Source organism: Bos indicus x Bos taurus, chromosome 14, assembly GCF_003369695.1.
Source record: "Bos indicus x Bos taurus breed Angus x Brahman F1 hybrid chromosome 14, Bos_hybrid_MaternalHap_v2.0, whole genome shotgun sequence".
NCBI classification, from domain to species: Eukaryota; Metazoa; Chordata; class Mammalia; order Artiodactyla; family Bovidae; genus Bos; species Bos indicus x Bos taurus.
Window position 1 is genome coordinate 78,993,773 of NC_040089.1, and position 14,513 is coordinate 79,008,285.

A 14,513-nucleotide genomic window follows, 5' to 3' on the forward strand; every position below is an offset into this window, starting at 1 on the left:
TAGTTTGCATTCCCACCAACAGTGTAAGAGGGTTCCCTTTTACCCACACCCTCTCCAGAATTTATTGCTTGTAGACTTTTGGACAGCAGCCATTCTGACTGGCGTGAAATGGTACCTCATAGTGGTTTTGATTTGCATTTCTCTGATAATGAGTGATGTTGAGCATCTTTTCATGTGTGTTAGCCATCTGTATGTCTTCTTTGGAGAAATGTCTATTTAGTTCTTTGGCCCATTTTTTGATTGGGCCATTTATTTTTCTGGAGTTGAGCTGTAGGAGTTGCTTGTATATTTTTGAGATTAGTTGTTTGTCTGTTGCTTCATTTGCTATTATTTTCTCCCATTCTGAAGGCTGTCTTTTCACCTTGCTTATAGTTTCCTTTGTTGTGCAGAAGCTTTTAAGTTTAATTAGGTCCCATTTGTTTATTTTTGCTTTTATTTCCAATATTCTGGGAGGTGGGTCATAGAGGATCCTGCTGTGATGTATGTTGGAGAGTGTTTTGCCTATGTTCTCCTCTAGGAGTTTTACAGTTTCTGGTCTTACATTTAGATCTTTAATCCATTTTGAGTTTATTTTTGTGTATGGTGTTAGAAAGTGCTCTAGTTTCATTCTTTTACAAGTGGTTGACCAGTTTTCCCAGCACCACTTGTTAAAGAGATTGTCTTTAATCCATTGTATATTCTTGCCTCCTTTGTCAAAGATAAGGTGTCCATAGGTGCGTGGATTTATCTCTGGGCTTTATTTTGTTCCATTGATCTATATTTCTGTCTTTGTGCCAGTACCATACTGTCTTGATGACTGTGGCTTTGTAGTAGAGCCTGAAGTCAGGCAGGTTGATTCCTCCAGTTCCATTCTTCTTTCTCAAGATAGCCTTGGCTATTCGAGATTTTTTGTATTTCCATACAAATTGTGAAATTATTTGTTCTAGCTCTGTGAAGAATACTGTTGGTAGCTTGATGGGGATTTCATTGAATCTATAAATTGCTTTGGGTAGTATACTCATTTTCACTATATTGATTCTTCCAATCCATGAACATGGTATATTTCTCCATCTATTAGTGTCCTCTTTGATTTCTTTCGCCAGTGTTTTGTAGTTTTCTATATATAGGTCTTTAGTTTCTTTAGGTAGATATATTCCTAAGTATTTTATTCTTTCCGTTGCAATGGTGAATGAAATTGTTTCCTTAATTTCTCTTTCTATTTTCTCATTATTAGTGTATAGAAATGCAAGTGATTTCTATGTGTTGACATTACATCCTGCAAATTTACTATAGTCATTGATTAGTTCTAGTAATTTTCTGGTGGAGTCTTTAGGGTTTTCTATGTAGAGGATCATGTCATCTGCAAACAGTGAGAGTTTTACTTCTTCTTTTCCAATTTGGATTCCTTTTATTTATTTTTCTGCTCTGATTGCTGTGGCCAAAACCTCCAAAACTATGTTGAATAGTAATGGTGAAAGTATGCACCCTTGTCTTGTTCCTGACTTTAGAGGAAATGCTTTCAGTTTTTCACCATTGAGGATAATGTTTGCTGTGGGTTTGTCATATATAGCTTTTATTATGTTGAGGTATGTTCCTTCTATTCCTGCTTTCTGGAGAGTTTTTATCATAAATGGATGTTGAATTTTGTCAAAGGCTTTCTCTGCATCTATTGAGATAATCATATGGCTTTTATTTTTCAATTTGTTAATGTGGTGTATTACATTGATTGATTTGCAGATATTGAAGAATCCTTGCATCCCTGGGATAAAGCCCACTTGGTCATGGTGTATGATCTTTTTAATGTGTTGTTGGATTCTGATTGCTAGAATTTTGTTAAGGATTTTTGCATCTATGTTCATCAGTGATATTGGCCTGTAGTTTTCTTTTTTTGTGGGATCTTTGTCAGGTTTTGGTATTAGGGTGATGGTGGCCTCATAGAAAGAGTTTGGAAGTTTACCTTCCTCTGCAATTTTCTGGAAGAGTTTGAGCAGGATAGGTGTTAGCTCTTCTCTAAATTTTTGGTAGAATTCAGCTGTGAAGCCGTCTGGACCTGGGCTTTTGTTTGCTGGAAGATTTTTGATTACAGTTCAATTTCCATGCTTGTGATGGGTCTGTTAAGATTTTCTATTTCTTCCTGGTCCAGTTTTGGAAAGTTGTACTTTTCTAAGAATTTGTCCATTTCTTCCACGTTGTCCATTTTATTGCCATATAATTGCTGATAGTAGTCTCTTATGATCCTTTGTACTTCTGTGTTGTCTGTTGTGATCTCTCCATTTTCATTTCTAATTTTATTGATTTGATTTTTCTCCCTTTGTTTCTTGATGAGTATGGCTAATGGTTTGTCAATTTTATTTATCCTTTCAAAGAACCACCTTTTGGCTTCGTTGATTTTTGCTATGGTCTCTTTTGTTTCTTTTGCATTTATTTCTGCCCTAATTTTTAAGATTTCTTTTCTTCTACTAACCCTAGGGTTCTTCATTTCTTCCTTTTCTAGTTGCTTTAGGTGTAGAGTTAGATTATTTATTTGACTTTTTTCTTGTTTCTTGAGGTATGCCTGTATTGCTGTGAGCTTTCCCCTTAGCACTGCTTTTACAATGTCCCACAGGTTTTGGGTTGTTGTGTTTTCATTTTCATTCGTTTCTATGCAAATTTTGATTTCTTTTTTGATTTCTTCTGTGATTTGTTGGTTATTCAGCAGCGTGTTGTTCAGCCTCCATATGTTGGAATTTTTAATAGTTTTTCTCCTGTAATTGAGGTCTAATCTTACTGCATTGTGGTCAGAAAAGATGCTTGGAATGATTTCAATTTTTCTGATTTTACCAAGGCTAGCTTTATGGCCCAGGATGTGATCTATCCTGGAGAAGGTTCCGTGTGCGCTTGAGAAAAAGGTGAAATTCATTGTTTTGGGATGAAATGTCCTATAGATATCAATTAGGTCTAACTGGTCTATTGTATCATTTAAAGTTTTGTTTCCTTGTTAATTTTCTGTTTAGTTGATCTATCCATAGGTGTGGGTGGGGTATTAAAGTCTCCCACTATTATTGTGTTATTGTTAATTTCTCCTTTCATACTTGTTAGCATTTGTCTTACATACTGCGGTGCTCCCGTGTTGGGTGCATATATATTTATAATTGTTATATCTTCTTCTTGGATTGACCCTTTGATCATTATGTAGTGACCTTCTTTGTCTCTTTTCACAGCCTTTGTTTTAAAGTCTATTTTATCTGATATGAGTATTGCCACTCCTGCTTTCTTTTGGTCCCTATTTGCATGGAAAACCTTTTTCCAGCCCTTCACTTTCAGTCTGTCTGTGTCCCCTGTTTTGAGGTGGGTCTCTTGTAGACAACATATGTAGGAGTCTTGTTTTTGTAACCATTCAGCCAGTCTTTGTCTTTTCGTTGGGGCATTCAACCCATTTACATTTAAGGTAATTATTGATAAGTATGATCCCGTTGCCATTTACTTTATTGTTTTGGGTTTGAATTTATACACCCTTTTTGTGTTTTTCATTGGGGAAGAACAGGTATTGGCAAAAAGCTTCTGGTCCTGCTTGACCAACCCTTATCCCAGGCTTTTGTCTGGAGAGACTGGGTTTTCCTTGGAGCATTTTTGGTTTGTGCCTTTTGATGGTTCAGAATTGCAGGCTTCTCTATCAGCCAACCTGTTAGATATGGGAGATTAAAAAACAATCACAGAAACCCTGGGATCTGTTCCCAGTCAGTCCAAGTTTCTCTCGCCACCTTTCATAGACTCTCACTATTATCTGTTGTAGTGGGACTTCACTTAGTGAAGAAGATTAGGAAGAAAGAAATTTAAACTCTACTGTCACTAAAATACATCTTTTTAAAATATACTGTGGAATTGCCTATGTGTGGAAGCCATTTTATGAAGTGCTTATACAAGAATGAGATAATTCTCAGTATTTATCTTTCTCTATTCTTAAGCCTATTTTACCCCTCCTTCCCCCCTGGTATAAGCTACTCAATAAAATGATGACTTTAGTAAAAGAAACACAGTGGCATAGATAAAGTTTCCAACTAAGAAGCCATCATTCAGCTACTGCAGGACTTTAGGAAAATTATTTGGCTTCTCATTCCCAATTTATTTCCAAAAAGGAAATGGATATGGTAATATGTTGTATTCCTCAACACTTAATTTTCATCTTGTGTGCTGTTTCTCAGTCAGTCAGAATAGCTACATGCCCCTTGCTTTAGAGAAGATTTACTCTGATTTAGTGCAATGGGTCAGGAGGCACTTCTCAAACCTTTTGTTCAAGGCTCTGAGAAAGAAAAGTCCATCTTTTTCCGGCTGGATGTGGTCAAGGAACATGTGAACCCAGCTGCTTTTTTCATCTGCTTTGCAACCATGAGGTGAGCCAGACCCAGGATAAAAATCTATCCTATGAATACACAATGAAAAAAAAAATCATGGATCATTGAGAATATTGATGAAATATTGAATCAAACAACCTTGAAGACTATCTTTTTCTGGAATCTTCAAATGTGATTTATTATTTTTAAAAGTTAGTCAATCTTGTTAGAGTTGAGTGGTATAACTTAAAGAATCCTAACTAATGTAGAGAATAATAATAAACCCCAGCTTATTAGAACAATGAGAATTAAATGAGATAATGAATATTGAATGTATACTATAATTTCAGGTACAGAGAAGGAGTTCAGTAACCAAAATAATCAGTGTTAGGTCTTTTCAAATGGAGATCAGAGAGAGGTTGATTAATCCCATATGTAACATAACAATTCAAATTTTTGGAAACAATATATTATTAACTGTAGCTATTCCCCCTTCTTTGTGTTATAGATAAATCAACCAAAAAATGAGCATATTAACTTGTGCATTTGAATATTGAGCTTGACTCAATAATCTAGATTACTCCTAGACAGAGGCTTCCCAAATCTATTTCAAACTATTTTTTTTGCTGTTGCTGAGGTTCACTGAAAGCATTTTAGCTTAGAGTATTATTTGAGTATTGTTACTTATCCATCAATTTTATTAAGAAAACAAGCATTCTGTCATCTAGGAATATTTACTTTCAAATTTGGCACTTTTAATTACCTATAGAAAATTTAATGAAGTTTTATTATAGAAAATATAGTAAATGTGTGTTCTGTGTGTATGTATCACCACATTCAGATAATATGGTCTAAAAAGAAACATATTAGGAGACTTAGATGTGTCAAATTATTTTAAAATGTAGGCTACCAAATTCATACTTACATTCTGTTCCCTGGATAGTTTATATTCCCAAATATTTATACCTTACCAAGTTTAAATCAATACATTTACTCACCAATATTATAGAAAGTTCACAAAAGATCTACATGCCTTCCTTATATATCTTTACTCTGATGAGACATTAAAACAATAAGTAGATTCAGAGTTGCTGACTGTGCTGTCAGCCAAGATTGTCAAAGCTATCACAATCATTAGTACCAGAATTTTTTAAACATTTTAACCCAGAGTTTAAATTTCCCTGAATGCAGCTTATCAATTTCTATGTTAACATCATGCATATTACTAATACACTTAAACACTAATATAAGCAACTCTAAGTCTGAGTCTGCACTTGGTGAGTAATTTGATATTCTAGGGTAAAACGACTTTCAGAAGAGAAAGGTACTGCAATTTAAAAACTTACTTGAAGAAAATGCAAATATTAAAATTATAATGTTTTAAAATTCTGATTATACAGTGGAAGTGAGAAATAGATGTAAGGGCCTAGATCTGATAGATAGGGTGCTTGATGAACTATGGAATGGGGTTCGTGATATTGTACAGGAGACAGGGATCAAGACCATCCCATGGAAAAGCAATGCAAAAAAGCAAAATGGCTGTCTGGGGAGGCCTTACAAATAGCTGTGAAAAGAAGAGAAGTGAAAAGCAAAGGAGAAAAGGAAAGATATAAACATCTGAATGCAGAGTTCCAAAGAATAGCAAGAAGAGATAAGAAAGCCTTCCTCAGCGATCAATGCAAAGAAATAGAGGAAAACAACAGAATGGGAAAGACTAGAGATCTCTTCAAGAAAATCAGAGATACCAAAGGAACATTTCATGCAAAGATGTGGCTCGATAAAGGACAGAAATGGCATGGACCTAACAGAAGCAGAAGATATTTAGAAGAGGTGGCAAGAATACACAGAAGAACTGTACAAAAAAGATCTTCACGACCCAGATAATCACGATGGTGTGATCACTGACCTAGAGCCAGACATCTTGGAATGTGAAGTCAAGTGGGCCTTAGAAAGCATCACTATGAACAAAGCTAGTGGAGGTGATGGAATTCCAGTGGAGCTATTCCAAATCCTGAAAGATGATGCTGTGAAAGTGCTGCACTCAATATGCCAGCAAATTTGGAAAACTCAGCAGTGGCCACAGGACTGGAAAAGGTCAGTTTTTATTCCAATCCCAAAGAAAGGCAATGCCAAATAATGCTCCAACTACCACACAATTGCACTCATCTCACACGCTAGTAAAGTAATGCTCAAAATTCTCCAAGCCAGGCTTCAGCAATATGTGAACTGTGAACGTCCTGATGTTCAAGCTGGTTTCAGAAAAGGCAGAGGAACCAGAGATCAAATTGCCAACATCAGCTGGATCATGGAAAAAGCAAGAGAGTTCCAGAAAAACATCTATTTCTGCTTTATTGACTATGCCAAAGCCTTTGACTGTGTGGATCACAATCAACTGTGGAAAATTCTGAAAGAGATGGGAATACCAGACCACCTGATCTGCCTCTTGAGAAATTTGTATGCAGGTCAGGAAGCAACAGTTAGAACTGGACATGGAACAACAGACTGGTTCCAAATAGGAAAAGGAGTTCAACAAGGCTGTATATTGTCACCCTGTTTATTTAACTTATATGCAGAGTACTTCATGAGAAATGCTGGACTGGAAGAAACACAAGCTGGAATCAAGATTGCCGGGAGAAATATCAATAACCTCAGATATGCAGATGACACCATCCTTATGGCAGAAAGTGAAGAGGAACTCAAAAGCCTCTTGATGAAAGTGAAAGAGGAGAGTGAAAAAGTTGGCTTAAAGGTCAACATTCAGAAAACGAAGATCATGGCATCCGGTCCCATCACTTCATGGGAAATAGATGGGGAAACAGTGGAAACAGTGTCAGACTTTATTTTTCTGGGCTCCAAAATCACTGCAGATGGTGACTGCAGCCATGAAATTAAAAGACGTTTACTCCTTGGAAGGAAAGTTATGTCCAACCTAGATAGCATATTGAAAAGCAGAGACATTACTTTGACAACAAAGGTCCATCTAGTCAAGGCTATGGTTTTTCCTGTGGTCATGTATGGATGTGAGAGTTGGACTGTGAAGAAGGCTGAGCACCGAAGAATTGATGCTTTTGAACTGTGGTGTTGGAGAAGACTCTTGAGAGTCCTTTGGACTGCAAGGAGATCCAACTAGTCCATTCTGAAGGAGATCAGCCCTGGGATTTCTTTGGAAGGAATGATGCTGAAGCTGAACCTCCAGTACTTTGGCCACCTCATGCGAAGAGTTGACTCATTGGAAAAGACTCTGATGCTGGGAGGGATTGAGGGCAAGAGGAGAAGGGGACGGCAGAGGATAAGATGGCTAGATGGCATCACTGACTCGATGGACGTGAGTCTGAGTGAACTTCGGGAGTTGGTGATGGACAGGGAGGCCTGGCGCACTGTGTTTCATGGGGTCGCAAAGAGTCAGACATGACTGAGCGACTGATCTGATCTGATCTGATCTGATTCATTTAGTTGCATAAGTGCATAGCAGGATACCCAGGTTTGATCCCTGGGTTGGGAAGACCCCTGGGAAAAGGGAATGTAACCCGCTCCAATATTCTTGCTGGAAGAATCTCATGGACTGAGTAGCCTGATGGGCTACAGGCCATGGGGTGGCAGAGTCAGGCACGACTGGCTGCCTTATGCTAGCTCTACCTTAGTTGTATAAAACTCACTTTATATAAACCATCTGTATTAACAAGGCTGTAGGATAGAACCCTGTGCCCTTCTGGCCGCGATGGCTAGGTTATTATGCAGAAAAGTGGTAAAATTTGGAAATATATGACTACTAAGCTTCCCTGGAAGCTCAGCTGGTAAAGAATCTGCCTGTAATGCAGGAGACCCTGGTTCGATTCCTGGGTTGGGAACATCCCCTGGAGGCGGGCACGGCAACCCACTCCAGTATTCCTGCCTGGAGACTCTGCATGGACAGAGAAGCCTGGCGGGCTGCAGTCCATGGGGTCACAAGGAGCCAGACACCCCTGAGCGACTAAGCACGCACACAGCACGTGGTCACTAAGGTGGAGAAATGAACATTGTCCTTTTAATTCCATCAGTGCTCTTGCTTTAACTCAATATTACCTCCTTTGGCTTAGACGATTTTATGGACATGGTTTCAGGACATGATTTTAGTCAAAAGTCCTATTTCAAGAACTCGGGTGTTATATCATATGAAGAACATCAGCTTAGCCAGCTGTTGTCACCATTCAAATTCAAGCTGTTTCCAAGAAGCATCTTCCCCCAGTCGTTTCATTTGCTCATTTGGGGAGGATGATCTGGCACTGAATGCCAAGGCTAGCAGTGATTATGATGGTCAAGACTGATTCGGTGAGCCTCAAGTGGGCCATCGCGTCTTTGCAAATCGAATGGTCTGAATTGCTGCCAGGACACATTGGAGTGTACTTGATAGATATACTGAGTAGCACTGTTAATGGTGATGGTGCCATATTTTGCTCTAGTGAAGGTGAATGTGAACTCTGCACTGGGACCTGCTGGAAGTGTAGTCATTTAACCAGAACAAAGTACCTCTTCGGCACTGGAGGCCGGTAACAGAGCCAAGAGTCTGACCTACACCGTTAAAATGAAATGCAGGCTGAGCATGAAACTCAGTAAATTTTGGCAGCGTACAGAAACACCCACGTTATCTAGGTCAGCTGTCTACATTTTCTTTTCTCTGGATGATTGCTAAACTCTTCACTTTCTATAAACAAGAAAAAAAGAAAAAGATCTGAGATCTAACAGTGGTTTGACTTAGTTGTAAAGATTAAATAGATGTTCAAATATCACTGAGAATAGCCTCCAATTATTCAGCAAGAGAATTAGATCAGAAACATAAAAATTATTTCCTTTGTACTTTGTCTCACAAATATATCTTTAATTAGAAGAAAGCGGCAATTTGTGTATATTTCCTGTCTGTTTGCCCCAGGCAATCACAACCCCCTGAATTGACCTGTCCATCAAGAGAAAAGAGAGCTGAACTAAAGGTTGAACTTTTAAACCTGTGATACAAGCAAGATTCTACCAAGGAGAAGAAAAACCAAAAAAAATGACTTTCACAGATGCTGCTACATTGTGCAATGGAGGAAAGAAACTACAGGTTGAAGTGACCTGCGTGAAAATGGTTTTGCAGAAATGACCATTTACATGTTTGCATGGTTTCATCATGGAGTTAAATGACTTATTTTTAAGACAAAGGAAGTACGCGTCACACTTCTGAGGCTATGTCTCTAAGACATTCCAGGAGCACATGTTCGCTTACCTGGAGCGTTAGGGCATCTTCTCTGGAAAAGTTATCTGCACTGCAGCACTGCCAAGTCCTTGTTCCTCACGGGTTATGTAAGAGAGCTCGTTTACTTACGCACGGTTTCAACTGGGGCAGAGAACAACTTTTATTAAGATTAGTATCAGACTTTGCAACAATTGAAACACATTATAAATTGATGAAAGAGTTGATAGACAGATCTTTTCTCCTCAAAGAGGAGAAAATTTGCCACCTAAGGAGGCAGGACCTAATTCCTCGGGAACACCGGGATACCATCTTACTGCTCCTCAGTTTCAAGAATCTTCACTTTACTTGGGTCTGCTTTTCCTAGATCTTGCTTCTGTACATGCACCCTTCTAATGACAATGTCTCCTTCCGGCTCTCCTCTTATACCTGTTAATCATCAACTAATCCTCACTCCACTTCACCATATGAACACTTCATGTCTTCAACTTGGCATAAGCTGAGATTTGGGAAGTTTTTATATGTCACACCTAGGAGTTTGGAATTTACATTTATGTAAAGGGGAACAGTGAAATATATTTTGACCAAGTAGGAAAATTACACCCTCCAATTTAATTATATCAACAATAATAATATTATGTATTCCTATTTTTATATAGCAAAATATGGCACAGAAAATCTAGTACACTTTCAAATTGGCTTTTAGGACTTTGGAAAAGTGTGTAAAAGATGGATTTTGTGAGGGCTGGAAGATTTCCTAGTAAGAACCCGTCATTTTGGAGAGTGATGGAGAAGAGAGATAAAAAGAGCATGCAGCAGAACAAGGCAAACTGTGCCTTGCCAAGTGTTTTAACTGTCAAGAGAAGTTTCTGACCCAGTGAAATGAAAAATCCATGAAATGCAATGAGGCTGAGAAGCTTCTATGAACTAACTCTATCTGTCCTTTTGGTCTAGCACAGAGATTGACTTCATCAAGTAAAAAGGACTGGGCATCCTTGAAAGATTTAGCTTCAGTTTGTGGGGAACAAATTTGAGTGCTCCAGTGATATGTTAAGGCATTTTGAAACAGCCAACCCTTGTGGCTCTTGCCTGACGCAAACTGAAGAGGAAAAGGGGGTCAGGGCATGATGGCAAGTAACCTGGTACTAACAAACTTGAATCCACATCGGCAGTAGAGTGCATGGATGCTTGCGATGAGTCTGGGAAAGTGTTTTGACAATGTTCATGCAGTCATGCATAAGTAGGCCAATCACAGAATTTTCCAAAAGCCCAGGAATTTGCTTTATTTTTTGAGCCAAGTTTCTTTCTCATTTTGCCAAAAGAGGAACTATAGTTTTGGGAACAATATCTTAGGTACTTATCCTGTACCAGGGGTCCATGAGATGACCAGATACGTGAATTCTTCTCTCTGAAAATGAATGACCAAGCGAGCAATTGTAGATCCATTGGCAAGTGATGGATTTAGCTCTGTTTCTCAATGCACAGCTCATCCAGTAAGGCCTTTGCTCCGGCTTCCAAGGCATAATATTTAATGTTCAGTACTCAAGTACCCACATGAGTTCTATATTCTCTGCTATTCATAGAACCCACTACACTTTAATAATCCTTGTCTTAATGATAGCAATTTAGTTGGATTTTAGAATAAGACTGCCGGCATCAGATTGTAGCTTCACCAAGCACCAGATGTGCCCTTGGGCAAGTGCCTTAAGGTATTATTCTTTTTAATTAATTAATTTATTTTCTTTGAAGGCTAATTACTTTACAATATTGTAGTGATTTCAGTTTCCTTATCCATAAGGGCTTCCCTTATAGCTCAGTCGGTAAAGAATCTGCCTGCAGTGCAGGAGACTGGGGTTTGATTCCTGGGTCAGTAAGATCCCCTGGAGAAGGAAATGGCAACTCACTTCAGTATCCTTGTCTGGAAAATCTCATGAACACAGGAGCCTGATGGGCTGCAGTCCATGGGGTCGCAAAGAGTCAGGCACGACTGAGCAACTAGCACACTTACTTCCTTATCAGTTAGGCTGGATATAATAGTATAGGGTTATTTTGATGTTAAATGAGATAATACGTAGAAAACCCAATGGAGGAGTCTCTGCATGTGGCAAATGGTCATTAAATATAAACTAGCTATCTCTTCGGTATTCTAAAGTATTGACTGCTTCCTAATGACATCAGTTTTCATCCTTTTTCCTTTAAAAACAATTCAGTTCATGTTTACTGAAACTAAGCTTCTCAAGCAAAGATTTCAGTGTAGAAACACAGCATGGTGTTAATATGCCCAGTCCACACTACTACTCCAGATTAAGGAGCCTGTAGCCCAGGGGGTAAATCTAAGGTGCTTACACAGGGATGGAAGTGGAGCAAAGACTCTCTTCTCCTTTGCTGATGAGTGAACACAAAGAAAGAAGGAGGAAAATCCAAAAGAAAAAGACAATTTCACTTTCAAATGTCTTACTTTGTTTATTGCTCTCATTTTATAAGAAAAGCTTGAATAATTTAATACCATATCTCTTTATCTCAGGAAAAACTTTAGCATGCATGCACCTTATCATGAAGATAAATATGTTTATATTCCCCAAACATGCTTGTTTGGGGAATCTTAGAAATAAAAGTCATGTTTGAGTACTGGATTTGTTTTAGGAAGGATAAGAAGTATTGTGACATTTGGCAAGTGAATGTTTCTTTGGATTAAAGAGCTATGCTTGTACACAGTTCTTGAGAGGCAATGTAGGGGAAAAAAGATGTCATTTGGAAAATGGGAAATATATTTGGAAAAGAAGGTGTGATTTCTTGATAAGAATTAATGTTTGATCTTTTGAGAAAGAAATAATGAATTCTAACCTCACTTAAATTCTTGATAAATGAAGCACTAGACTTTTTACTTTCTGAAAATTTGAAGAAGCTATTTCTTGAGTTTTCCACAAAAGAAAATGTCTCAGAGTTAAAAACTCACTTGTTTTGATACAAAAGCAGGAAAGCACAAACTTCTAAATTACAGAAATATTTGGAAGAAACAGAGCTGGGCAACAAGCACTAAATTCTGGATTTTTCTAGGTCCTGGAGTGAGTCAGCTTTGGAACACAAAATTTATAACAAGCAAGACATGTAGAACTTTGGATTTTTTCTAGGCAAATATTCAGACTGAATCATAAAGAATGTTTAACCTTTATTTTTCCTTCTATAACCCTCATGAGCCATGCTAAATTAAGCAAGAAGCATAGTTCATATTTTATTGCTGTTCTCTCTCTAGGGATAGATTTTTTCCATTCCTCATTCATTTATTTTATTTCATCTAGTACCCTGTATATGTCTGTTTAGTTTGATGATTACTCTCTATTTATTTTCTTGTGCGGCATGTCAGCTAAGGGAAAGAAAATGTCTATCTATCTCTGTCTATCCATCCACCCATCTATTCATCTATCCATCCCATCTATCATCTCAAGTAATGGTTGCAATTTAAATGAAACTTTATATAAATATTAATAAGTATTTTAAAATAAACAAATACTACTATTACCACATTATCAATAATTTTTATTCATTCTCACTTTCTTGATCAACATATCTAAATTTATGAGATTACTGATAGAAGGAGTGTCTTTATATTTGAAAGACTGAAAACCATTTTTGCAAGTCAGCACTTCCTGATGATATTAATTAGTGTGTATAACAAAATAAGAATATGTAGACAAATGGCTCCTGGAAATGCTCAGTGACAGGAAGAAAAATTGGATTCTTAAACATAAACCTTTACTGAGCTTTTGGTCTACTCATGTGTTATGTGCATGAAATATTCTTCAAACACGTACTGACCGAAGGATTTTTCTATGCAAAGCCTTTTGAAGGACTGGTTTTGGAAGAATATGGTTGTCAAATGTTGAAACTTACCTCTTCTGGGTATATTTTAAAGTATGCAGTGTCATGAAACTGCTCTGCTCATAGATATTAGTATGAGTTTTGTGACATAGTATCCTCATTTGTAAAATTAGGAGCTTGAAGAGATGATTTGTAAGATTTCTTTGTTCCTTATGAGTCAGATAATTTTTATTATATAATTTTGTACTAAAAATTACCATAATAAATTTACACTGGAATGTTCAGGATGAGTAATTCATTGTTCATTAGTAAACTCCATTTTACAAGAAAAATCATGTGGGTTGCAATTTTTAATTCAAGTAAAACTTACAAAATTTTGACTGTCCTGAAAGCCAAGTTCAACCTGCTTTCTGCTAAGATATACCTTTCACCAAGATTTTGTTCCACAGTCCTGGATGCTAATTAGGCTATGTTACTGTCAGGAATGTCATACAGAGTCTTTATAGCCCATATTCAAATAACTGAATCTGGAATGGAGATAGATAACTTTTTATTTCTTTACACTCAATGCTGGATATATTATTGTACCTTAATATCCCCAAATAAAGCAGAACATTATGGCAGAAAAAGCATTAGCTAGGTCAAATAACAATTTTGAGCCTTATATTTCATCACTGTAAAATGAGAGAGTAATTTCTCTTGTCCATCTTATAAGTTGACTATGCAGTTTATCTTCTAAATTAAGAACCTTTTAAAAATGAAATGGGGCACTATAAATAATGATACCTAGTTAGCAGTTGTAGTCCAGTCTGTTCTGGACAACCTGGGGTGGATGGTTGTCTTTCCTAACAAGTGGGATCAAGTAAAATAATGTGCAATGGAGGGCTGAAAACTTAGTAGGTCTGTGAATACACGGTCCTGTGAGGTCTTTTAACACAAATGCTCTTTTGATGAAGAGATAGGGAGATGGTTGGGCTATTTCCAGTTTCTGAAAGGAGATAACAGGGTTACTTGGAGGGGGCTGTGAGACTAGAAAGTGCAAGACTGCTGATTAATAAATTAATGCTCTGAGTGCTTTAATGACTGGCTAATTGCTTGAGATAACTCCCTGTGTAGCAAAGGAATACAAATGTTATTATAGATATAAGGGAAACTGTCTCTAGCTTTTGTACCATAGCTGAGCAAATCATATATTCAGA